Here is a 27,206-nt window from a genome sequence, read left to right as displayed (position 1 = left end):
TATTTTGTAAAATTCAAAAACTTTCAATAAAAAAAAGAATTCTGTATGCAATAGAATGCTGGATTTAGTTTAAGAGAAAGTCAGAAGATATAATTTAAATATATCTATCTAAACTGCAAAAGAGTAGAAGATTTGAGACTGAATATACAAACCAATCTCAGCCTCATACCCCACCTGTAATAAGAACAGCACATAAAGTCTTATCATATATGGGTTTTTCTAAACAGAAGATACTCTGGAGAGGGAGATAACCCTGCTTATATCTACCAGCTTACATTTACCAATGTGTGATCCTTAAGCTTGAATGCAGTATGGGTATATACATCATTAATATATCATAGATACTACGCAACCACAATTGGGACCAGAATTTATGTTGCTGAGCAAGGCAATTGTTAAGTGAGTCATGCCTGTTTTATGACTGTTAAGTAGGTTACTGCATTCGTTGACTGAATCACACAGTCATTAAGCAAATCTAATTCTCCCCATTGACTTGCTTGTCGGAAGCCAGTTGGGAAGGTCATAAATGGTGATCACATGACCCCAGGACATTGCAATCCTTTTAAATGCATGCTGATTGCCAAGTACTCAGAATTTGTTGACGTGACTGTGGGGAAGCTGCAATGATCATAAATGTGATAAATTACATTTTTTTCAGTGCAATTGTAACTTCATATGGTTACTAAATGAATTGTTTTAAGTCAAGGAGTACCTGTAGGCAATATTGGAAATTGAGGATGAAACAGTATTGGAAGCTATAGGCATACCCTTATCCTAAACCTCAATGAAACCAGTAGTGAGAGTTCAAGGTAAAGTCCTTCTCTGAAATTCATAGCAGTTTGCTACATAAACATTAGGCATCTTCTATCATGTTTTGCAGTAAATACATTTTCAGTAGGAATGTATAATAAACACTTTTCTTAAAAAAACAGAATGCTTGGAGGTTGTTTAGGCACGTACCGGATTGCTTCTAAATAGGACCCAATGAAAGTTATCCATCTGTGAAATAATGAGCAAGTGATTATGGATGATTTTCCATTTCTCAGTAATCTCCCTCTTCAAGATCTACTCCAAAAAGGCCTCCAAATTTTTGAAACAAACTTGGAAAGCAGAGGGGCTGCGAGAAGGAAGAAGAGCTGCTGAAAATCAACAGGCACCCCTACACCTATTCCAACAGAGAATCCTAGGGATAAATACTCACACTTGGCAGACAGGAACAACAGATATAACCTGTGTTGTGTGGTTGTTGTCTTTGGCAACACACAATGATAGGTAAAAATATATTCTGCCCTTAACATTAAGAATAGATTGCTTATTTCTAACTTTGAAGAGCTATCTCTGCATTCACACATGTGGTTTTTGTGCTTATTCAGAATCCTTCTTTGGAATTAAAAGCTAAGCTTTTAGGCACTTACATGCTCAAAGATTCAGGTCCATTTTGTTCAAGGTATAGGTCTCTTCTTGGGTATCTATTCCTTGGAAGATGCTACCAATCTAAAAGTTCATCCTCTAACACAGTGGTTCTCAACCTGTGGGTCGGGACCCCATTTGGGGTCAAACGACCATTTCACGGGGGTCGCCAAACAATGCAGTCCGCCATTTTTTTCCCCTTTTCCTTAGCTGTGCTACTCCCTTTTATTCTATTGGCTTTTGAAAGCCAATAGAATAGACTCTCTTGAATAGAGTCTAATTCTATTGGCTTTCAAAAGCCAATAGGAATTGTCCAGGCTGTCTCTGCCCTGCTGAGCCCGCCAAAAGTCCCATTCGGCAAATGGTGCTGCACCAGTTGAGTAGTCCTCGACTTACGACCGGTTGAGTAGTCCTCGACTTACGACAAGTTGGGGGTCGCGGCATTAAAAAGGTTGAGAACCACTGCTCTAACAAAATGTAGATAGTCAAATTTAGGAATTTGGTATGCCAAGAAGATGGTTTCTTTATCTTAATAAGCAGATTCCTGTTAGGGCTTGCAAAACATTTGAATCACTCTGCAATCACCTAACTTCCTCCCTTCAATGTAATTGACTAGCAGATTTTTAATATCAAGTGCTTTAAGAAGCATGGTGATTGTGCAACTAGATGATCAAAAGATAAAGGTTGGTTGAGATAAAGATCAAGACATCTTTTGGTAAAAGTGGGACCTCAGATCAAAGCACACCCCCTTTTTCTGAACTTCAGGAAAGGAGGTCAGTTCTCAGTTACAGGATTCTTTCAAGTTGATGAAATTGCTACAAGAAAGACAAATGTCATTGATTCAAGGAAACTCTTCTAGGTTGGGAAGATCAAAGGACAAAAGTATGCATCCGTTAGGCCTATTGAAATGAACTAATCTGCTCACTGGATTAAAAAAAAGCATGTGGTCATCCTGAACATTAAAGGCTACATGAACTTGCTGAGTGTCTGAAAAAAATCCTCCATTCCACTTTCAGTTAGCAAAATAGCAAGAGGTTATGTCAAAAATATAGACTGTATTGAGAGTACAGACTCTTTTGGTAAACAATGACTTGGACCTTCCTTGCCAAAAATGGTAAGGCTTTGACACATGGACATATGTAGATGTGTAGATTAGAATAACGGGTTGTACAAATTTTAGAATCCATAGCCATGTTTTTCTATGTCTTTAAATGTTTATATAGAATATTCTCAAAGGTATGTCATGGTGTAGCCAAGCTGGCGTCAAGGTCACCATTTTGATGGGTCCTCAAATGCTGCCTTAGTGGGTATTTTGGTTTTGGTTTTCTGGTCAATTTGAGAGATACCATGCAGGTCAGGGTGAGTATGTATGGATGTATGAGAAGCATTGTGCAGTCAGGGAGGCTGCCCAGGGGTATGGTGCAGGTTGAGATTCCCTATACAGAGAGGCTTCTCCCTTGCAAATAATGACTCTTCCAGTCTAGTAATTCTATTTCTGTTTTCATTTTGTGTGAGATGTGTGCTGGCAAAGTATGAGATTTCAAAAGACAAGTGTTCCAATGAGTGCTCAATTCTGCCCTAACTGAACATTTCAATCAAGCCTAAGTTAGAAAATACAGCTAAAGGGACTGCACTATCCCTCTATCCCTCCTTGAACACGGTGAGATTGTCCATAATCCAATCTCTTTTAAAGCACAGAGACGCCATTTAGCTTGCTGGTATTCATTACTTGAGAAAATTAGTTCAAGTGAAACCTGTTTTTATCAACATAGTTTGAAAAGAAACAAGTAACACTTTTAGCAGTATGGACCAAAAGAGCACTTAAATATTACATAGGGAGCTACATTGCATGAGTCAATGGAAAAAGGAGATGAGCCAAAGAAGTAATCATACTTAACAGAAAATGCAAGCTTCCAAAAAAAAAATAGATCAAAGTTTGCACATAACTATGAAACTTGCACTAATCACCAAGGAATGATTTTGAAAGTTCTTATCACTATGTTAGAGAAATAGGAATTTTAGCTTCCTCCACACCCTTCCCAATTGCTCCTTAAAAGTAAACTTTATGAAATAATATATTTCTCATTCCATCTATATTCTGTCTTCCCATTTAATTTACCAGAAAAGACTAGACTGGACAAAGATTCAATTTTATTCTTCCAATCCTAATTACAAAATTTCAACTTGATGATTCAGGATTATATTTGTAAGCAATGCACAGAAACAACACTAAAGGAGAAGAAATTATCTTTTGAGAGCCATCTACAAATCAAATACTAACCCTAGGTAAATATTGCTTTTAGGGAGCATTTTCAAATTGGAATAGATGAACACATAGCAGACTTCAAGGAACAATTCCAATTGTTGTTTACATAACAGCTTTTAACATTCACCTTCAAGAGCCAAGGGAGTTGAAATAAATCAACATTCAGCGAAATCCAGCACTACTGCATCTCACTGATGAGCTTCCTTTGGCATCAAAAGCCAGAAAAGGCTTCTCCTTATATACTGGATGAAGAATTATAATGTTTTATGAAGTAGCTTCATAAGGAGGAATTCTTCAGAGCTCTCTGATAGGTAAACTGAAAGACTACATTATCTGAACTATGCAACTCTGCTTATAGAATTCTGTAGCCTCCAAATTACAGTGCATATGACACCATAAGCTGCTTTTCAGCAGGATGCTTCAGAGGTTCAGTGGAGCAAGAGCCTACAGTGCTTCTTTATTCTTGTCCTCACAGATTGATGCCAGGAAGGATGCCACTATATATTCCACTGATAAAAGGAAGCTGCTTCCAGAAAAGAAAAAAAAACTAAAGCATGAAGTCCTTACTTGCCTATACAGTAGGTCACCCACCCAATCAGTGACTGCATGAAGGGACCAAGGAAATTGGTCAATTGACCTTAGTAGTAAAAATAGCCCAGTGTTCCTATCTTTAGATCAAAAAATGAACATTCTAATAGTTTACAGCTTCATAGTATGGCCAATGCCTAGCATATCTAAACATACCGAATACCCAAGAGCTTCCCTGAAATTATGTCTATTATCTAGAAAGGGTATTTTGCATCCATTACTTGGTCACCTATGATAAATTTTGAATTTATACAGCAATGTAGGCTCAGTTCTTGAGGACTTTATGAAAGCATCCATATAGTTTTCTTTGCAACAATGTGTATGTAGTTGCACTTTTCTTCTTACTAGATATATTTCAACTTCCCAGTCTGCTTAGCAATCCTAATATTCCCTGTCGTCCAAGTACTAACCCAGATTAATCCTGCTTCCAGATGCAGACAAGGCTAGCATAATTTACCGTAATGAACTACGGATTCCAAAGCCTGGTTCTGACCATGGTATAATGAGATTTGAGCAAAGTCTTTTTGGTACCTAGTGGAAGCCACCATTATGTGAGATCAGAAGTAAAAGAATGCAATAGCCAAGAAGGGAATCTCAAGTTTGCTGAGGGCCTCTAATTCCATGACTTTAATAACAGGTAGGCTTGTTTTTGGTCTCTCCATCACCCCAGATATCTTACCTAGTAGTCCTTTCTCTGCAACTTATCTCTGGTAGGTTTTAAAGCAAAGCTTGGGGATTTGCTACCTCTTTTAAATTCACGACTTATGAAACTGGAAGAACAGAGACTAATTTGTGTGCACAATATTTTTCTTCCAGTCTGGAAGAGAAATTCTGGAAGTGGCAGTTCACATTTTCTAAAACAGATGATTCTTCCTTTTTCCCATATTTCTTCTGCCTTAAGAGAAATATACCTCTGTCTTCAATACACATATATGAGAAATAAGCAGTACACCAGGTTTTAAACAGAATAGCAAGATCTCTTTTGTTTTTATAAACTGTAAATCTACATCTAGATGTTTTTAAAATAAAATACCTTTTTTAAAGAAAAGAGAGAATGAAGATGGCTGTTTAAGATAATAATTTCTTAAATGTTTAGTGTGAAGTTTGTCCCTAATGCTTATATGTACCTGCACATTGTATGTACCTGGACATTGCCATCAAGTATATGTCTCTTTAATCCAAACATGGCTCTGTGAGGTTTCCAAAATGCAAACATTCAAATATAAAGGCAGAAAAAATAATACCATGACAAAGGCCTCACAAAACAGCTGCAGTTTCCATACCCAAAGCAAGAGATGCCCCCAGAACTCACATCTGTTCTCAAAGCTCTGTGGAATTACCAGTTTTAATGGCATTCCAAATCACCAGTGGGATGAGAACTTTACATGGCTCTTCTCTTAAAAACGTTCATCGTATGTGAAGATTATTTTTTAAAAAACAACACCAGCCAAGCTGTGTTATTTGTGCTAGTAGTAGTATTTGCTTTATTGTGACAGATCAGCATAGCTAGCCCTCTGGGAAAAGAGAAGGCAGAAAAACCTTGACAGTAGATATGCTGGCCTTCAGTGTGTCACTGAAGTAGCACAAGACAGAAAAAACATTCAGTAATTTGTAAAGTGGCTCTTGTTATGGCACATTATACAAATATAAAGGTATTTTAAAACCAACCCCTGAATCATTCTCCCAAAATCCAGCTGACTACAGGATAAGTGCTTTTTTTTTTTTTAATTTATATACTACCCATCTCACTCACAAATGTTCATCTGAATCAGAGGTCATCATACACTGGGTCTTCTAATGTCAGCTGCCACTTTTCAAACATTAATGTACACATATTTCCAAGAAAAACTATTTTTCTATTATTATTATTATTATGGTTAATCTTCAATTTGATTCACAGTCTGGGACTGGTAAAAATTTAACAGTTCATGTCGTAACCAAGGACCTAAGAGCTGCTAAGGTAGCATCTGAATATATAGGCATTTCCAAGTAAAGTGATTTTTTGCAAAGTCATCATATTCAGGTTTGATAAGTTCAAAATTTCCATATATCTAGGGAACCCTTTGGGTATTGCTCCAAGGGCTCCTATTATTATTGGTACAACCGTTGATTTCTTCCTCCACAATCGCTCAATTTTAATTTGCAAATCATGATATATCGTTATTTTTTCTAGCTGTTTCTCTTCAATTTTTGCATCACCTGGTATTGCAATATCAATGAACGGGACTTTTTTCTTTTCCACAATAGTGATGTCAGGCGTGTTGTGGCCCAGATGTCTGTCTGTTTGGATCCGAAAGTCCCACAGGATCTTGACATGCTCATTTCAAGAGCTTTTTCAATTTGGTGTTCCCAGTAATTTTTGCTGCATTTGAACCCAAACTTCTGGCAAAGCTTCCAATGTATGATTTTGGCAACTTGATTATGACATTGTAGATCACCAGTCTGTGAGATTTTGCTGCAGCCCCCGATAAGGTGATCCACTGTCTCATCTTGTTGCACAAGCGACATTTGCTGTTGTTATTGACATGTTGAATTTTTGCTTTCATGGAATTGGTCTGTAGGGCTTGTTTTTAGGCAGCCAAAATGAAGCCTTCAATTTCTTTCTTCAGCATCCCTGATCTCAACCAGCCCCATATTAGCTTTGTATCTACCTTTCTTTTAATGTCCTTCAGGTATTGACTGTGCATAGGCTTATTTTTCCAGTTAGAAACTTGATGCTCAATTGTTTCCTTTCAATATTCTGCTTTCAATCTCATTGTTTTCAAGAGGTTTTCCCTGATCACCTCCTTCAGCAGTGGCTCTTTTCCTTTTTTTAATGTAGTCATTTAAGCCGTGTTTTTCTTCTTTCATAGTTTGTTTCACCTATAAAAGTTCTCTGCCATCCTAAGATCTAGGCAAGTACAATCGATTGATTTCACTTTTTGGGTGCAGAGCATGGTGCATTGTCATTAGTTTTCTTGTCTTTCGATCCAAGTTATCTAGGTCTAGATGAGTCCAATCAATTATTCCAGCTGAGTATCTTATTACAGGCCCTGCCCAGGTGTTAATTGCCTTTATGATATTTATTCCACTCAGCTTTGATCTCGAGATTTTCCGGATTCATTTTATGTATTTTGTTGAAGTAGCTTCCTTGACTTGGTTGTGTAATAGGTCAAAAGCTTCCAAAACTCCTACGTACTTGTACCCTTCTTGTAGTGTTACTGCTTTTATCTTCATTATGAAGTTCAAATCAATCATCTTTGACAATTTTTCCTGCCTTAACAGCAACTGTTGCACATTTATGAATGTCAAATTGCATCTCAATGTCTCTGCTAAACTCCTCAGTGCTTTTCATCAGGGAGCTCAATTCAGCTTTTGTTTTTCCAAGCAGTTTTAAATCGTCCATGTAGAGCAAATGGGAAATTTTCAACCCTTTTATAGCCAACTCATAACCATAGTTTGTCTTGTTCAAAATGCTTGTTAGAAGTGCCATTGAAAGTACAAATAACAGAGGTGACAGTGAGTCGCCTTGGTAGATTCCTCCTTTGATTTCAGCTTCACCAAGTTTTTCTCCATAGGTCATCAACTTACATTTGCCATAGCTTCATGGAAGTCTTCAGGAATTTTTGGATGTTGCTGCTAATTCCAAAAATGTCTAAGCATTTCTCAATCCAGCTGTGTGGAACAGAATCAAGTGCTTTCTTATAATCAATCGGGACTATGAACAAATTTGTTCATCTTTTCTTTGAATACTTCAAAACCAGTTTATCAATCAGTTGGTCTTTGGTTCCTCTTGAATTTTTGCAGCATCCTTTCTGTTCTACAGGCAGCAAATCCTTGTTTTCTAGATGTTCATAAATCTGGTTTGCAAAATTTCCTGTAGGTGTAATTTATATGTTGTTGGCAGGCAAGTGATTGGCCTGTAATTTTTAGGTTTGTTTCCCTTTTCTGCATCCTTCTGAATCAAAAGATCTCTTCCAATTGTTAGCCATTTTCACTTTCTGGTATTTTCAGAACCTGATTCATCAGGTTTGTTAATCTTGCAAGCAAACTTGTTAGTGATTTCAACCAGAATCCATGCAGCTCATCTAAACCAGGGGCCCTCCAGTTCTTGACCTTCTTTGCTTGTTTTTGCATCATTTTTGTTGTTGTTGTTGTTGCTGCTGCACTATTGTTGCCAAAAGGTATCACCTTAAATCTGTTTATAGCCAGGACCTACATACCCTTGTTGTGTACTCATAGACTTGGGAGTATTACAGATGTTAATCATTTCTTTTTCATGTTATCCACATTCAAACATGGCTTGGTTGTCACATACAAAGATAGGGTTGCCTTGATTAATTGACAACTGTACTATAGTCTCTATTCTGCAGCTAAGAAACAGATCATCAAACCATGAATAAAGTTAATTTAAAGAGATAGTGGAATAAATCCCTGAAATGCATTATTACTGGATGTAAAAACTGTTAGTCTGAACTGGTCTCAAATAATCTATTATTTTTAAACTGTGTAACTTTAGATAGAATGTGCTGAAAATGATAATATGAAGAGTAGAAAAGAGCTGTGATTTTTTTTGTTCAGGTCTACTACTTCATACAATTGTGTCTGTATGAACAGATATGCTAATTATAACTGTTTGGTTTATTATTATTACATTCAGTGATGAGAAATACTTTATATGATTTCATGTCAAAGTTATGCAGAAAGATGAGCCTGAGGTTTGGCAACTCTGGTGAATACAAGTCTTGAGAAATTAGTATAGCAGTACATATAGTTGATCTCCTAATTCCCCTGTGGACTTCAGTATGAAATGAACAACTAGTTTTATTACAATATTTTAAGCATAAACAATTAGTATTATAAAATTCCAAATGCAGGAATTTGCCTTTATGTATTTGTTACAGTAAATGCTATTATTTCTCCCTCCCTGCATTTGCTTGACTTTCTTAGCTGCAGCGTGTGGTATGCTAAGCAATTATTTATGCGTTTAAGAGTGTTGTGGAAAAAGAGAGTTACACTTGCATAATGTGTCTAAATATCCATGCACATATCTATGCATGTAACAGAAATTCTAATTTGATAAGCCTCAGTTAACAGATGTTACCTTGGGCAAAGGATATGTGCACAATTTTCACACCTTACAATATAGTACTTTTCAGCCACTTGCTCTAAAATATCTAGAACGTACTGTGGGAGTTTAATGGGTGAATATTCAAATCTATAACTCTTTATTACAGAGCTGCAAAAAACAAAATTTGAATTCTAGTGAGAATGTCTTACAGTCTTGACCGGAGAAATAACTATGGTACATTTTCTCCAATCATCATTTTCATAACTTCAGGGCTACAGTAATGATCTGCCACTGCATCTTGCTCCAGAATTCTAGGTATAACTGAAACATGAAATGACTAATAAATATTAATATGCTCATGCCATGCTACCCATATTGAGACTGTGTAGTGCAAATCAGGCCCCAAGAGAATTGCTTACCCTTTCAATAAGTTGTTATCTGAAACGGGAGTGATTCCAGGATGCACGCAGCCTAAAACTCTCTCAGGGCTGGCTGGGGAAAAGAAATAGACAAAAGTTGAGGTCCCTTTTGATTAAAAACTGTGAACAGTATATAGCAGCAGTCCTCAACCTAGGAAACTTTAAGACTTGTGGACTTTAACTCCCAGAATTCTGCTGGCTGAGGAATTCTGGGAGTTGAAGTCCACAAGTCTTAGTTGCCAAGGTTGAGGACCCCTGCTATATAGAACCATACATACATGCATACACATACACACATAGCTACATTTGATTTCTCAGAGGATTTAATAAATAGGGCAAGAATTTGTATGTGCTTTTCATCCACTTTTTCACTTGATAAAGAATGTCGAGTTTCCCCTTTGATACTTAACATATGTTTAAAACTCTCAAAATGTGTTTTAGACAGTATAATAATATCCATAGTTCTTACAATATATTCAAACATAAATCAGATAGCAAATATAATAAAATAAATATTTTCTTATCTATTCCTGAATTTCATACTTTGATTCCAGCCTTGATGCATTAGATTAGTACATAGGGGTGAGTTAGTAATTGGTCTAAATTAAAATTTATACCAAAGAGCAAAGATTTATTTATCAATACATTATATTTTTATATATGCATTGTCTCTCTTTCTTTCTCTCTCTCTCTCTCTCTCTCTCTGTGTGTGTGTGTGTGTATACAATATATATATATATATATATATATATATATATATATATATATATATATATATATATGTCTTTGGTTATTCGGGTTTTCTCCCACGTCAAATTGGAAGTGTCTTGGCGACGTTTCTCATTCGTCATCTTCAGGCTGGTGTCTTCGGCTTTGTGCTTCTAGGAGTTGCTAACATCATACTTAACCTTTAACTCCCCTTAAATTAAGTCATATAAACAAATCTCTACAACAGTTACTATAAAATTTACTCATAAAATAAATGAAACTTTATAGTCCCATATTTTTTCTGACTATAATCTATCCATCTTCTCCATACAATAATATATCTTTCTTGTGTATGATCCTTCAAATAAGCAGAAATGTTTGCCATTTCTGCAACGTTAGAAACTTTAAATATCCATTCTTCTAAAGTAGGCAACGAGTCCTTCTTCCAATACGAGCCTACTAATAACCTTGCTGCAGTTAATAAATTCAACATTAAAGTAGTTTCTTTGTCATTTAAATCCACAAAGATACCCAATAGGAATAATTGAGGGGTGAACTTTATCTTCCTTTTAAAAATCTTTTGAATGTTCCACCAAATCATAATCCAAAAAGCCTTTACCTTTTTACAATTCCACCAAACATGAAAATATGTCGCATCCATATTACCACATCTCCAACATTTGGGTTGTAAATTTGGATACATACAAGATAATTTTTTAGGATCTAAATGCCATCTGTAAAACATTTTATAAAAATTTTCCCTCGAATTTTGAGCTTGTGTAAATTTAACATTTCTAATCCAAATTGTCTCCCATAAGTCCAATGGGATCGGATCCTGGATATTCTGAGCCCATTTAATCATACAGTCTTTAACCAATTCTGTTTCAGAGTCTAATTCTATTAAAGCATTGTAAATTCTTTTTATATGGGCCTGACTCTGATCTTTAATCTGAATAACCAGATTTCCATCTTCTAGTGTTATTCCTTCTTTCTTACCTACAGTCCACCTGTCCACTATTTGTAAATATTGAAACCATGACTGTAGAATATTTTCTTGCCTTAATACATTTAGAGATTTTAAATGCCAATCCGAAGTTAATAATTCTTTATACGAAATTTTATCAAAGTTCATCCCCTTAGAAATCCCCTCAATTGCATGTCTAGGAATCCCCCAGATAGGGATTTTATAGTTTAACCTATAATAATACTTTTTCCAATCTCGAAGTAAGGCACTCCTCAAAATATGTGATTATTTTCTTAATATAGTAATTTATTTTAAGCCTATAGCCAACTGACCTACAGATTCTTCAATCTTCTTAAATACTTCTTTCACTCTTTTTTTAAATTTCAGCAAATCCTTTTCCACTTCCTTTTAACCACTGCAGTCATCTTTTTGCCAAATTCTTCAAACATTTTCTGGAATAAATCTGGTGAAATCCTCAAACCATATCCTTAGTTTGTTCTAATGAGTTCTAATGAGCCCCCTCCCAGTCTTTCTCCTAATTTAACAGTTTTTCTTGTGATTGCCATTGTTAAACTGAAAGTATGTGGATTACTTTGGTGAAAGTAAAAGACAAGGTACTCCTTTTTTTCTGTTTTCCTATCTCTATTTTTAGAACTTTAGTCCCAATTAGCTCTCTGTAGTTACAATTCTCACAGTTTAGTTCATACTATCTTCTTGTTTTGTAAAATCCACCAATTATCTCCTGTCCTTAATAATAAGCAATCAACATTCCCATGAAGGTCCAATCTGTTAGTCTAATTATCATTGCTATTTTCAAAGGGATTTTCATCAGAAAAAAAAAATGTCTTCTGTTCTTTTAAAAAAAATTTCATGGATCTTTCTCATTAAGCATTTTGCTTTTAAATTAAAATCCTTTAAAATAGTCATTTTTTTCTTCCCTTTCTTAATTTCAAAAAGACGACACCAAGAAACTTTGATCTTCATTGCCGTATAGAATATCTGTCTTAGGTCATAAAGTAATTAAATCGAAAGGTGATTAAGAAAGTAAGGCTTTTGCTGGTCAAATGTCCATTAAGACTGTGCAGCAGTTAAGGGTCAACTGTAAATCTTCAACTTTCCACTGACCACAAGAAACTCAATTCCTGTGGTTTCCTCGGGAGGAGCAGAAACAATTCCAGGGTGCAAATGGGTAATTCCTAACAATCTATCCTTTCTCCGAAGAGATTTTTGTCACCTAGAACCTGGCTCCTGGATAGCAATTTCAGGACAGTGCTGTCTCTCCTCCTGGAGTTGCTTACAGGCTATCTAACCTGCCCTGAAGCCTGGGTTCCAAATTCTGAATTATACTTCTATACACATGAATGGCATGAATAACATCTGGAAGAGTAAAGACATCAGCCTCAGAACCAAATGCAAGTTAATTAACGCAATAATTTTTCTAATTGCTACTTATCTTGAAAAAGGCGGATAGGAGAAAGGTGGACGCCTTTGAACAGTGGTGCTGGAGGCGACTATTACGCATCCCATGGACTGCAAAAATAACAAACAAAGAAGTCCTAGTCTGAACTTCACCCAAAATATCATTTGAAGCCAAGGTCGCCAAATTGAGGCTGTCGTACTTCAATCATGTCATGAGAGCTGACTCACTCAAAAAATCAGTCATGCTGGGGATGATCAATGGAAAAAGGAGAAGGGGCCGCTCTAGTAACCGCAAGTGTAAAGGATGACACCGGGATGACTATGGCAGATCTGAAGGAGGCAGGGCGAGACAGAGGGGCATGGAGAGAGCTGATCCACAGAGTGGCTGAGAGTCCGACATGACTGAATGTCTGGCAATGAAGACACATCTTCTGCCTATACCAAATTTTGAATGGCTTCACTCAAAATAAATTTTCCATAGCACTTTTAAACATATTTATACTAGTAGGCAGATAGGTAAACTTAATTACAATCTAAGACTAGACAAGTATGCATTTGTACATAAAGTTCTCCAAAGATGATAAAAATATCATTTATTTGTTTGTTTGTTATGTATTTATTTATTATATTTCTGTGCTGCCCATCTCAATTAAAAGAGGTTAAAAGGGTTAAAAAGAAAATGAGAGTGGAAAATGCAATGTTAACAGATAATATCTGCTGCCTTGCTGCCATTGAATTGAGGTAGTATTTGACTATATTACGGGTAATAGTGATCTTGTGATCAGTTAAAAAGTAGGAGAGGTACTAATGGTTGTATCTTCCTGGGAGATCATTCACGAGAGGCCAAATTAATACATCACACAAATTGAAATAGAAATTACAATGCAATAGGAGTGGCATGGGAGTCATGGGGAAAAATCATTGACAGGAGGGAATCTTTAGGTATTTACCAATTATGACCGCTAGAGGGAGTCTACTGAATCTCTAGCCTGAGCAAATGCTCTGTGATGTTTTTGGTTTATTAAGGATTGGCAATAATCTGGTGGATTGTGTTATGTATTGATATTAAGAGTTGATGTGTTTTGGTTTAAACGTGTCTCCAACCATTATGGAGGGAAAGTTAAGTTTACGTTTGAGCGGGAAAACACCATTTGATTTGATTGGTCACCACCTAGAGGCGGCAAGTATGAATAGCTGTCATTCTGCCAATTAAGCCAGTTCTGTTCCTGTTGAAATAAATCACGTTGTATTAAACCGAAAACCCACTACGCAACAGATTGGTGGTAAAACAAAGTCTCCAAGACTTAGCTTGCCTAGTTGCTAAATTAATATTTTGCTAAACTTTATCCTTACACCAGTACTATTTTCAATTTCAGAGACATCTAAATTACTAGAATTACCAAATCCTGAGACTAAAAAAATCCCACAATTATTTTTAATAAATACTTTTTGATAACTTACAGGTAGTCCTTGATTTACAACCCATTTGCTTAGTGACTATCCAGTTACAACAGCACTGAAAAATGTGACTTATGACTGTTTTTCACACCGTTGCAGCATCCCCGTGGTCACCTGATTAAAATTCAGACACTTGGCAACTGGTTCATACTTATGGCCCTTGCCGCATCCCTCGGTCATGTGATCCCCTTTTGTGACCTTCTGACAAGCAAAATCTCTGGGGAAACCAGTTTCATTTAACAACCGTGTTACTAACATAACAACTGCAGCAAGGAAGGCCATAAAATGGGGCAAAACTAATTTAACAACTATCTCACTTAGTAACAAAAATTTTGGGCTCAATTGGGGTCCTAAATTGAGGACAACCTGTAATTCAATATGCCATATGTTAGAGACAGAATGGAATGGGGAATTGGAGAGCTCTATTTTGTCTAAACAATAGGTATCTCAATTTCTATATAAAAAAAATTACAGTAGATCTTAGACTATGAATTATTTTTCAAATCAACAAAAATCAGATTTATTGGACTAGTATAAAATAATGACTTTGTTGTCACTTTAAATGTACACTAATTGGCATACATTAAAATGAAATTTTGTTGCATACAGATCTTAAAGGGTCACAACCTCCAATATACACTACATAAATATGACAAAAAAAATTGCACAAAAGCAATTCATTGTGTTGTTGGAGATGCAATGAGAATACTTCATTTAAACAGATCTTTGAAAATGTGCTAAATTTATTATACAGGAAGGAAAAAGACATCATTACCTGTTTTAACTTGTCTTTGAGATGAAATTTTAATATGTTTGAATGTCCATAATTTTTTGCATTATGTAAATATTATAATGAAACTGAGGGCTGGACTACTTCGTCATGGAGCACCATCACCCACTCTGCTGCTTCTCCCTCAAGGTTCCCCATGATTGCATCCACATAGGCTTCATTGTCAGCTCACATCGCCCCATGTCGGTCCAGTTGTGACCACACCTGGTTCAGAAAAAACACCAGCTTCTCTGGGTGGCTTTGATTGGTGGGGGCTGTTGCTATCTCAGGGAGCCCCAATATTCTGGCGGCAATCCCATCACATACGGGAACATCCACAATAGGGCACCAAACATTGGTGGATGTGGTGGTGGTTGACCAGCCTCCCCAGGTGGTGAGGAGCTACAGGTTGAAAGGTGGTCTCGAGTCTTGGTTTCGAACCAGGTTGTGAGGGAGTGGTTGGTTGGGGACTGATTGTTCCCCCAGGAATAGTGGGTCATAGTTTTTGGCCCAGGTTGAGGCAAGGGAGTCAGCGCAGCCACCTCAAGTTGACCAGATCCCATTCAGGAGGGTTAAGTCCAGCCTTCTGGTCAGCTCTCCTCCTCGCATGTCCAGGCCACTAAATTTCTCTCTCAGCTGCTCAACCGATTGACTACTACACATCATCAGCTATCTTTGCTCCACCAGTCCTTCCCATTCCCAAGCCCTTCTCTCTCTCCATCCGTAGGCTTGGGCAAACTTGAGTCCCATGTAGGCCAGTGGGAACTCGGTTTCGACTGCCTTCAATGCATCTTCTCGCCACCTTTCCAGTCCTGGCGGGTGAATGACTCCCTTTGACCTAGTCCACTCCATCATCGCTGGTGATGTCAACTTCTCTGCTTTCATTTTTGGGCAAATAACATCTGGTTGGGCACTGGAGTCCCCGGGATCCTGACTGGGGCTCCATTCGTCGCCCTGCCTTGGCTTTGAGTGATTGCTCTCCCTTCTGCTGCATTTCAGGCATCTTCTCCTGAGTCTTCATCACCCTCCGGAGTTAGTTGGGTTGGGTGCAGGAGCTCAGGACTCCAGGTTTAAAAGAGAGCTGGTTTAGTGTCAAGGTTCCAACTGACGAACCCAACGAAGTAAACATAGCCGAGACAATCCAATCTCTAATGCAAAACTTTATTGATCAAATTATTTCGGCATAAATGAAAGGAAAATCAGCTGTGATTAATTGGCACCTAATTTGCTATATTAAAAGCATAGAAACCTCCCTCCCCTTATTAATGCAGGTCACATTATCCAATTATAAGTCAGACTATTATTATGAGAGAGTATCTTCAGTTCTCAGTAAATAAATTTGGAGAGTTCTTGGTTCTCGTGGAGTAGCTTCTCATTATCAGAGATTTGTATTCCACTCTCCCCACACCTCCCCCCAAGCTTGTAGGCGAGCTAAGAAGCAATAATGGCTGAGACAACATAGGCATTCTTCGAGGCTTGACAGAGTCCTTCATGAAGGATGCACATACTATTGTTGCAGAAGCCTAACCATTCTCAGTGGCAACATTTGTGTAACCTGTTGTCGACTCTCAGGATTATGTTCTTCCTTCATGACCCATAAATGGAAAGTCTAGTGAAAAAAATTACAAATAATTCTCACCTTTGACCACAACCTAGCCCAAAATTTCCATTGCTAAGTGATACGTTGCTAAGTTAGTTTTGCCGCATTTTACAACCTTTCTTGCCACAATTGTTAAGTGAATCATTGCAGTTGTTAAGTTAGTATTAAGTGATTCAATCTTCCCCATTAACTTTGCTGGTCAGAAGGTCACAGAAGGTGGTCACATGACCTCAGGACTCTGCAACCGTCTTTAATAAGAGCCACTTGCCAAGTGTCCAAATTTTGATCACATGACCATGAGGGTGCTGCAATGGTTAGAAGTGTGAAAAACAATAAGTAACTTTTTTCAGTGCTGCTGTAACTTTGAACGGTCACTAAATGATTGGCTGAAAGTTAAGGACTAAGTGTACCCATGCTGCCAGTTTATTGATAATTTGAATGGAGACAGCCAAGAACCTGCAAAGATTAATTTCCTGAGAATTTCATTTCCCTGCCTCCAACTGTCAGCAATGCATTTGTTTGGGTTTCTATATGCAGTTAGCACTCAAAGCTCAGCCCAACTGAGTTTTGTCTGTATAGAAGATCTTTTGCCAAAATAGCAACTTCTCTAAGATTTGCCCCGAATATTTTGATCTGTGAACATGAAGGAAAGTTTGCCTCTATTTGACTTGGTGCCTCTATATAATAGGAAGGTATATCTTTGGTTTAACCCTCTAATTCTCATATCCTGCTCAGACTATTTCTTTTTTTAAAAAAAACCTGAAACATTCTTTCCTTCTCACAGATTTCCTCTATGTAAGCTCCTTAAAGAAGAGGCCTGTTCTTTCAAACTTTCTAAATGGGGAGTGGGGGAGAAGTAAGAATCAATGCTGATGTGGAAGTTATAAGCAAAAATATATTGAGCAATTATGTTTGGTCTTTCCATAAAAGAGCGCATAAACGAACTGGTACTAAATCCAGGAGGCTCAATAACAAAGAATTCCTGTCACTTGTGTAAAATATATGTTTGTCTTGTTCTATGTCTGCTTATAAATACAAGAATATTAAATAAGCAAAACTATACAGCATCTTTCAATCAGCCATTTTTTTCCAGAACATACATTGTGGATGACTTGGGACAATATTGTAGCTGACCCAGAGAAATTGTCCTCTAGTCCCAACTGACTTCTGCCCAACTTACAAGGCTTTGCCTTCCTGTCTTCCGCTCTGCTGCCTTCTAACTCAGTTCTAGAAAGAGTCCCAAAGTCCTGGAGCAGACATAATGAATGCAGACAGGAGTGCAAGTAGGTGAGAGGTATTTGCTACAACACAGGTGAACAAATACAGATGCGCACAGTACGTCTTCATCTGATCAATGAAAATTCATCTGAATGAATTCAAGAACATATTTTATTAAAAAAATCACATTATTATTTTTTCATACAATTATCTCTTCTCTTACATATTGCCATACTAATGCTAGGAAATAAATTCTTGTTCTCTTTGCAGGCTAATAAATCCTAAGGCAGACCAGCACTTCAGAGGGATTACTTGCTACTTAACTGCAGACCACATTTCATTCACACTCCTTTAAAGAATGCAGGAAGGTACACTTAAATATTATTGATCAGGTGTAGCACTATTTAAAATATCTAGTATTTTTTCTTTTTTTATTTAAATCTATAATTTATTACAATAAAATTGATTAAATCTATTGATTAATTACTATTTTTCACGACTGAAAGCAAAAGAAACAGCAGTTAATGTTCTATGTGTTTAACAGAAAAGTTTGTATATTCTTTCAATAAAAGAAATATATTTAGTAATGATAGAAAAAACAACAAACCCACCATCACTGACAGGGTAAGTTACTATATAAAAACGGGGAACAAATCCCACTTCCTTATAGCACTGAAGATGTTACCTGGGTGGGTTACAAAATGTCTGCAAGCAAACAACTAAGATCAGAGAGCACCAAGGACTCCACAGTTCAACCATGAACTACATATATTGTCTACTATTGATTGCTCTTCTCTTTTTGCAAATGTTTCTAGGCCCAATTCCTTAATCAATAAGAGAAAAAATTGTTTTGATTTAATGTTCTAATATTTTCACTTTTTTGTTCTTTTTGTTTTGTTTTGTTTTTTGTATCTGCTGAATAATATCTCAGATGGCACTAATTGGCCAAGAACTAGATCTTGGGGTCACAATGGATTACTTAATTAAAATATAAATAAGTTTAATAGAAGTTGAGAAAAAAGCAAAAAACAAAAATCCATGATAAGGATTATTAGGAAAAGCAATGCAAAACTATAATTCCTGCATCTGAATTACAGTTAACAGTTCTAGTTAAATAATTTCCTCATGTCAAGGCCAACTCTAATGATTTAACAGGCATTGCCACATACCGTAGTTTCTGGGCAATACTAAGGATACAATTTGCTACTGCCTTCTGGGATTTATTTTTTTTTCAAAATCTCAAGGTAGACTACAACCCACAGTTGTTCTGATGGTGTTCCCATACAAGTAGTAAAGTAGTGAAATTTTACAGGGTTTTGGGTATAACTAAAAGTCAGCCATGTCTTATTTGTTATGATATATTCTTGGTTCCAACATCTCAAAAAGAGCAATATGTAGAGGTGGAAACATATAGGAAAGAACAATCAAAATTATTAAGAAACTGGAACCTTTCTTTGCACAGAATGTTTAAAATATATTTGCATGGAGACTATTTAGCTGTATGACCATTAAAGATAAAAAGTAGATCAGACACGAGAAGGGTTCTTTTAAAACTGCATCACGGGGAAGCCTTGGATGAACAGATTTTCTTTCCAAAATGAAAGAGGGACATTAAAAGTCTCCTTTAAATCTTGACTGTGACTAGCAGCTCCCACTGGTTATTTCTGAGGGAAAAAATAAGCTTTCTGGACTCAGGAATAAGCCACCAAATTAACCTCATAGGTAGTTTGACACAATGATTGCAAATTTCTAACAGATAGATCTTATCTTTTAATTATATATGATGTGTCATAAGAAGTATTCATATATAATTATAGTTATCCTGAGGAAGATTTAACTGTATTTAGAGTTTTAAGTAAAGTACTGAGGTACTAATTAAATCATCAGCAAATGTTATTATATTCTAATCCCCAGGTTCTGTTTTGTTTCTTTTATTCTTAGCAATATATGAATGAAGTAAATGGTGGGATTAAAATTAGGAACACTATACGAATTAGTAAAACTCATTTGGACCTCTCCTGCAACTCTTTATTCAAAAGATTTTAATTTATAAATCTAGAATAGTATATATTGTAAAGTTTGCTGACCAGCCCATTTTATCAGGCACCATCCTAAGGTCTCCCTCACTGTAAAAGAAAAAAATTCAGCCACTGACTTATAACATCTGTCCATGATACAGTACTAGACTTCTTCTTTTTTTTTTTTTTTTTTTTTTTTGCAATATCAGAAGCTGTTTCTAAGGACTATTACATTCCAAGGCTTAAATATTCTACTGGGATTTTTAAAAATAAGGTTAAGGGCAGCTATCTTGCTCTTGCTTATTTATTTATATGCTCAATAAAAAAGAAAAGATGCTTTTGAGTAAAGCTAATAAGATTTTATAAGGTTTTTATATAATAGGAAAAAAAGTAGTTGCACCACAAGACAGTCTTCTGTTCCTGAGATCTATATAAGGGTATCATAGTCAAAACAGGAGATAAAAGGACCATTTTATTTATTCTTGTTTTCACAGAAGCATCTTCAGAACTTGTGAAGCAAAGGTGAACAAATTCCAATCTTAAAAAATAGAAACAGTTCTGATGCTTTTCACTTAACTAATAGCTATGTTGTATTTTTTTAAAAAAAATAAGTTTATTTAAAAAATAAATAAGAATTGATAACAATGAATGGAACATTTCACCCTATTATTACAATAGAGTTCATTTTAAATTAAATTATTGGCTTTTCTTTTCCTTAAACCTAGTAATATGAGTTACTTTTTATCATAATATGGTGCATTAAATAAAAACATTATTATTAATAAAAGAACAGGCAACCATTTGTTAATATATTTTAATATAACCAAAGAGAAATATTACTAGACCCAAACATAACTCATAATCAATAAAATATTTGGGGACATGATTAGAAAATATTAAATAGTTTACATTTATCTGTTTACATCTCCAATATATATCATTTAACCCAGTGTGTATACAATTAATCTGAGTGAATGGATTATATCTATCTTAGTAGTACTCTGATTTTTTTAATTTGGTATAAATATGCATAATAATACACTCAATTTATATTGTACATCAAGCTGTTAGTATTGATAGCGTTTTTATCTGAAATGCTACCTATTCAGGAAGTTAAAACATATTAATAACTGCTGCAGTTAATACTTGACAAGAAAAATAAAAACACTTTGTCTTTTTTTATTACTCATTTTTTTCTATATGACATTATTTAAACTGTGAAGTTTCAAAACTTCAAAACAAAACTGCAAGATGCATCAATGAAAAAATAAGATCAACATTCAATGACAGAACCAAAATAAAAAGAACAAAATCTCTGATTTTCTTCTGGAAGGGAAAAGGGAACACATACAACAATCAAATAGTTATGTAACTTTTCTTTTTGATTCTCACTAACCTCGTCAACATTGTTTTCATTTTCTTGTGTTCACTTCATAGAGAGACTCAAATACTGATAGATTTTCAAGTTAGTTTATACGTAATATATGCGTGTGTCTCAACTGTTTGTTAATTTTTCATATGTTTTTCTTTTTGAAGTGATTTAGTAAGAAATATCCCACCCTCACCCAATAGGAAGACCCCTTGAATAATCCATCCCAAAGAAAGAGTAGAAAGGAAAATATCCACACGGGTCAAATACAACCTTTCCAATACTGAACTTCCCCATATTGTCAAAATAAAGTTGTCAACTTCAGCTGAAAATTTCCAACTGCTCATAATAAATATGCATGACAGGGTGGTTGTATATGTGTGTGCAAAGGTCATGAGATATTTCCTATTAAAATTCCATGAATAATTTCATATAAGTTTCAAGGCTATTTGATTGTTTTTATGTAATGTTCAGTATATGTGCTAACTTTACATCATTTTTAATCATATAGAACCTCGATGCAAATCTTCTTAATAACTTACTTTTTATCAAGCAGATTATTATTAATATAGGATATTCATCAAAGTTATTATGTGAAAAAGTATTTTTTCAATGTTTCTACCCTGTTCTGCTCACCAACTATTAATCAGATTTATGTTCATTATTTAAATATAGATATCATTCTTAGTAAAGTATTCTCCTAGTAGCCAGATTTTTTTCTTTTGTCTGTCAGATTAGGAAACTCATCAGATGGCTTCTCTGGGAAAATGGAATGCAGCTGAGAAATTGCACATATGCATATTTTTTATTATTCATGTATGTTGAATTTTTTTACCCTCCTGGAGGGTGAACATTTAATACAATGGGAGGCCTAAGTAGTTCCAACAACCCCATCAAATTGATGGCAATGTGAACTCTTGCAGATCATTTTTTCTAGTAAGATTAATAGGAGAAGGGAAAGCTAAGGTGACTTTGGGCCAGTCACTCACTCTCAGCCCAATTCACCTCACTCCACAGTTGCTGTGGAAAAAAGAAGAGGAGGAAGGTGTGTTGGATGTGCTCACTGCATTGAACATTTAGTATTATTTGTAAAAATAATAAAGACAGGATACAAACAAACAAACAAATAAGGATCATTCTTGGCAAGAATGAGGACAGGTTTTAGTTTTTCAGCTAAAAGGATAGCCCACTCACTTAGGGGGAAAAAATCCAAAATTAATATTACAGGACAATAAGACATCCATTCCTATATCATTATCTCCCCCCCCAAAAAAAAGGCTGTAACATTTAGACAGATGAAAGATCCCATCCCCCTGGGTCAGGTAAACTAATTATCTGGGTATTAAGTAAGAGTCAGAATTTCCTCATATGAGGAAAGATGAGGATCTGGCCAAAGCAAAGCTGCAAAGAAGTCTGGTCAGTGAAGCTGCCAGGATTGAAAGAGAAGCTCCTTACTTTACAAAGAAACATGCAACGTATTGTTTGTTTGCCTGCCCAGTGGTCTTATCTCTATATACATTTTGTGATCATTTCCATCATACCAAACCTTTCAAGTTGTGTTTTCTTAGTAATTAAGCATCAAATAGATTATGGACCATCAAATAACTACACTTTCAAACAAAATTAGACAGACATATCTCAGAGAGATGCCTGCCTGATACTACCTCTCTCATTTCTGTTTCCAAAATATATGAGATTGCAAAAGTTTTGATCTCTTTCTCTTAACATTACAAGGCAAATTTAAGAAGTCTATGTACCCTTGTTGACTAAAATTGATAGACAATGCCAAACATATTTTACTGTGCTTTTTAGAAAAAAGAGTGCCATAATAAGTATGCTACACTTTCTTAGCTGAAATTACACCGCCCCGAATTTCAAGAAATTATTGCACATCTTTACTACTGTCACTCAAAACTGATTAAGAGTAGTGCCATAAATTTTTACACAACTGGAAATGACAATATTTAGATTAGCTTTTATGTTGGCTTTGATATAATTAACTAACTTTGATATAATTTAACTCCCACTTTTTAGCACTGTATATTCTGTAATTCCTGTAATGAGTGGTTTATTTTTTTTTATTAATTCTGTACTATTGTTTGTAAAAACTTATTAGCTTACCTTTTGGCTGTAAAAATGAAGTATTTAACTTTATTGTCTGGCAGCGTATGGGATACAATACTTCTGTATGAAAGGAAGAACTGATTTTCTTTGAACCAAGTTTTATGAATCTTACTTCCTATAAAATTAACTGAAATACTGATAATTTACAGCATAATATTTTAATGGTATTCTAACAATTTAGTATTTTAGTTCAGCATTTCAATTTTTAATTAAATGTATTTTAGTAGTAGTTTGAGACATACATTTCATTCTTACTTTTTTCATAACTGTATAACACTTATAGTCAAATTATGTTTAGCCTCTTTCATTTGCACATTTATTCATTTATTGATCTCTGGTAATCTCTGTTTGTATAACTTTTGAAATGAAATCATAGCAAATGCCAGTCAGTAATCAGAATAAAGTATTTCATTTGATAAAATAGTTTCAAGGACATTGGCATCTCCTTGGCAGAGCCATGAGTTACTATCAAAGGTAGATCAAGATGGCAAGCATTTGTTTACAGTTGTTCAGTCACCTGAAATCAAATACATCTGGTTAAAAAATATCCGTTTTCTGAGCTTACAAATATTTAACATATCAATGCTCCAATTTCTGTATCAGAGACAGACCAGAAATGTTTAACACCTACATGAAACTGAAACTGTTAAGTGGAGTCATCCATCTGTTCAGCACTGATTATACCCTGCTCTACATCTCATCTTTAATAGGGATGGAGAGATGAAACTATCAAGATAATACATGTCTGGAAATTGTTTGGGTCTAGATCATGGTTGTCCAACCTTTTGGCTTGCCTTTACTGGGCTAAGTCAAGAGAATAATTAGTGTATATAAATAACTAATATCTTTTATTTTTTATTACCTTGTGGGGCCAGGATTGCATGCAACCAGCAGGCTGTAGATTGGACATGCCTGGTCTAGATAGACTGTGCCAGAGTATGCCTTTTTCATTCATGTATACATCACCTATTTTGAATATATAATGTATGGGTCTATTATTTGAGATGTCATCACTAGAACCCTTCCTTTTGGATAACTATCCATCAATTTCCGATTTCTCTTTTTGGAGGTTAAGGAAAGGCAGTCAGATGGCAGTTGCACAGAATCTTACATGAAACTGAGTATCTAGACCCATTTCAGTCACGGTTAGTATGGAGATACCACTGTTCATCTTGTTGATGAGTTTAGGTGGAACTGAGATGGGGGTAATGCAACTGTCCTTGTGTTTCTTGATATCTCAATGGCTTTCAATATTGTCCACCAATGTATCTTTCTAGACTGGCCATGGACGTTGAGAATGAGAGACACTGAGTTGCAGTGGTTCATCTTCTTCCTCAGCAGTCTATCATAAGCATTGTTGATGGGAGAGGAGAAATAGCACCCATGGACCCTCAGTTGTGAAATGTCTCAGGGTTTGACACTCTCTCCCCTCCAGTTTCCAGGGTGAAGTCATCTGTACAATCACTCTGTTGATAATCTAAGATTTATTTATTTGTTTGTTTGTGTGTTTATACCTCACCTTTATTGTTTTTATAACTAATTCAATGAGGCAAACAGACAAAAGAGTCCTTTCTCCTTCTATTTTTCCCACAACAGTCCTGTGAGTTGAGTTGGGCTGAGAGTTACTCACTTTCTCAACACTGAGGTTTGCAGATGAAGCTGATGAAGTACTGACCTAGTGTACAGATGGGGAGAAATAGACTTTGGTTCAGTCCTGATAAACCTGAGTAGCTACAGCTATTTGCACCACTTGGGCTAGAGAGGTTTCCATTGTTGGTTTTGATGAATTGTACTTTCCCATTTGAGACTGGTGTGCAGTCTGTGGATTTCTCCTTTTGAGTTCCTACTCAAAGAGCAGGCAGCAACTGTAATCAAACAGATCTTTGGACAGATTCATCTTGTGCAACTTTAGGCTCCTTTGTCACCTGGAAAGCCTTTCAAATGGTCATTTATATACCCTGGTCACCTCACAGCTTAATTTACATTAAATTGGATAAATTAGTGTAAGAAGCAGAATACAGATACATTAAATAATGAATAGTTTTATTTAAAACTATGTATTATTCATTACTTTATCTGAATCCTAAAGAGAAATATTATTTAAAAAATAATCTCCTAAATCCTCCCCTAGGTTAATGAAATGTAAAGTATTGTGTAAGACAAAATATAAAACAATTGATTTAACTGTAGCTGTAATATTTCCATACCTCTATCTGTACAGATACTCAGATAAGCATCCCTTAGGGATGGATAACAACTTTTCTTTATCTCATTCCCCTTTTGTACATTGCAACAGTAGTCTTCAAGCTACAATAAAATGGTACACTTTCATGATTTACTCATGTGAGTTTTTTCCTAATTTGGGAATGTAAGACTGACTATATTAAAGTATCCATATGCCCTTTTCATATATGTATCTACCATTTATTTTGAACATATGAAGTAAGAATGTATTACTTGGAAGATCATCTAGACAATCTGGATTCCCTATAATAGTTTAGATTGCACAGCATTCATCTTAGACAATCACCAAACAGAATACTGACCCTTAGGTGGATTCTTCAGCCAGTTGGTATCTCACTTTTCTGTAGTCTAAAAAAAAGGACAGAATTCTTTATTAACGCTTGAACTTGAAATTATTTTATAATTTAACCAAACCAACAGCCCAACGTTATATTCTTACTACACATGGTTAGTTTGGCTTTCTAAATGTTTACAGTACTCTCAATTAGGAAAGTGTATCAGATTTACTCAAAATCTGAGTGGCATCATTTAGTCAGCATTCTGTAACAATATACTATGTGCTTGCTGTCAATTGATTCGTACTTTTTTCTTATTTTCATTAACAATTGCCAGAGTCATTTTAATAATAGAGATAAATAGTCATTATAATTGGATTCTAACTTTTAGTTTTTAAATCATACATTACTGCACTTTCTCTAGATATCATAATAATATTAATTACAGTTTTCCATGGATTTTAGTATCATAATGGTTCTATTATTAGGTCAATAATTTTACTATTCTATTATTCTACATAATCATTTAATTGTCTTATCCCAATTGCATAATGCCTTGCTATATTAACTTTATGTCCAACATTCTTAAACTTAAAAACTTTAGCTGTATTGCTATAAGATTTTATAGCTTATTTTACTGTAGTAAATTTTTGAGGTATTTAGGCTACATTGATATTCAGTGAGTTAAATGTGACTCTTTTTTTCAAAGCCTGGTTTTGCTGTTCAGCATGGCTAAATTTGGGCCAGTCACGCAGCTGGTTTTCTGCCTAAGGGGGAACTAGAACTCTTGGTCTCCTGGTTTCTAGTCTAGTATCTTAAGCACTACACATGGTGGTTGCCATGATACTTTCTGCAAACACATCTTATAAATTGTGTGAATCTAAGGTGACCAACTGTCCTCCTTTAGGGAGGACAGTCCTCCTTTTGTAAGGTCTGTCCTCCCTCAAAAAGTGTCCTCCTACATGTCCTCCTTTTTGATATTTGAAGACTAATCTGCAGGGCTTATTTTTTCTCATAGAACGCTCAGAATGGCGTTCCGACATCTTTTTTTGATGTTTTCTTTTTCAACTTTTGCATGAGCTGTGCTACTCCCCCTATTGGCTTTTGAAAGCCAATAGGAATTGCTGCTGAGTGTGCCAAAACACCCGGCCGGCAAACTTTGCACATGCAAATTGTCTGCAGCGAAGGCGAATTGGCAGGAACTTTGCACCCCTCCCTGCTACCCAACTACACCATCTCCTAGTTAGTCCCGAAGATACCTGGAGGAGACTGGAGTGGTAAGTTTCTCTTGATCTTCGGCTCTGCTA

At 35.7% G+C, this 27,206-nt stretch overlaps 1 protein-coding gene across 26 annotated transcripts in view; it reads right to left on the bottom strand.

Annotated features, from left to right (window-relative positions):
• Positions 1 to 27,206, bottom strand: part of MAP2 (microtubule associated protein 2) — a 254,155-nt gene that overhangs the window by 179,421 nt on the left and 47,528 nt on the right. For 23 of the 26 annotated variants that reach the window (XR_005557860.1, XM_039352914.1, XM_039352913.1 and 20 more), the window contains 2 exons: positions 25,927 to 25,972; positions 9,734 to 9,806 (listed from right to left, as the gene is read on the bottom strand). The gene's annotated coding sequence lies outside the window, so the exon portion shown is untranslated. The remainder of the gene's footprint in view (positions 1 to 9,733; positions 9,807 to 25,926; positions 25,973 to 27,206) is intronic. The other 3 variants (XM_039352918.1, XM_039352919.1, XM_039352916.1) reach the window with 1 other exon arrangement.

The sequence above is a fragment of the Crotalus tigris genome, unplaced genomic scaffold (genome assembly GCF_016545835.1).
Source record: "Crotalus tigris isolate CLP2741 ecotype Arizona unplaced genomic scaffold, ASM1654583v1 scf7180000018485.2372832, whole genome shotgun sequence".
Lineage (NCBI taxonomy): Eukaryota > Metazoa > Chordata > Lepidosauria > Squamata > Viperidae > Crotalus > Crotalus tigris.
This window is presented reverse-complemented; position numbering and strand designations above follow the sequence as displayed.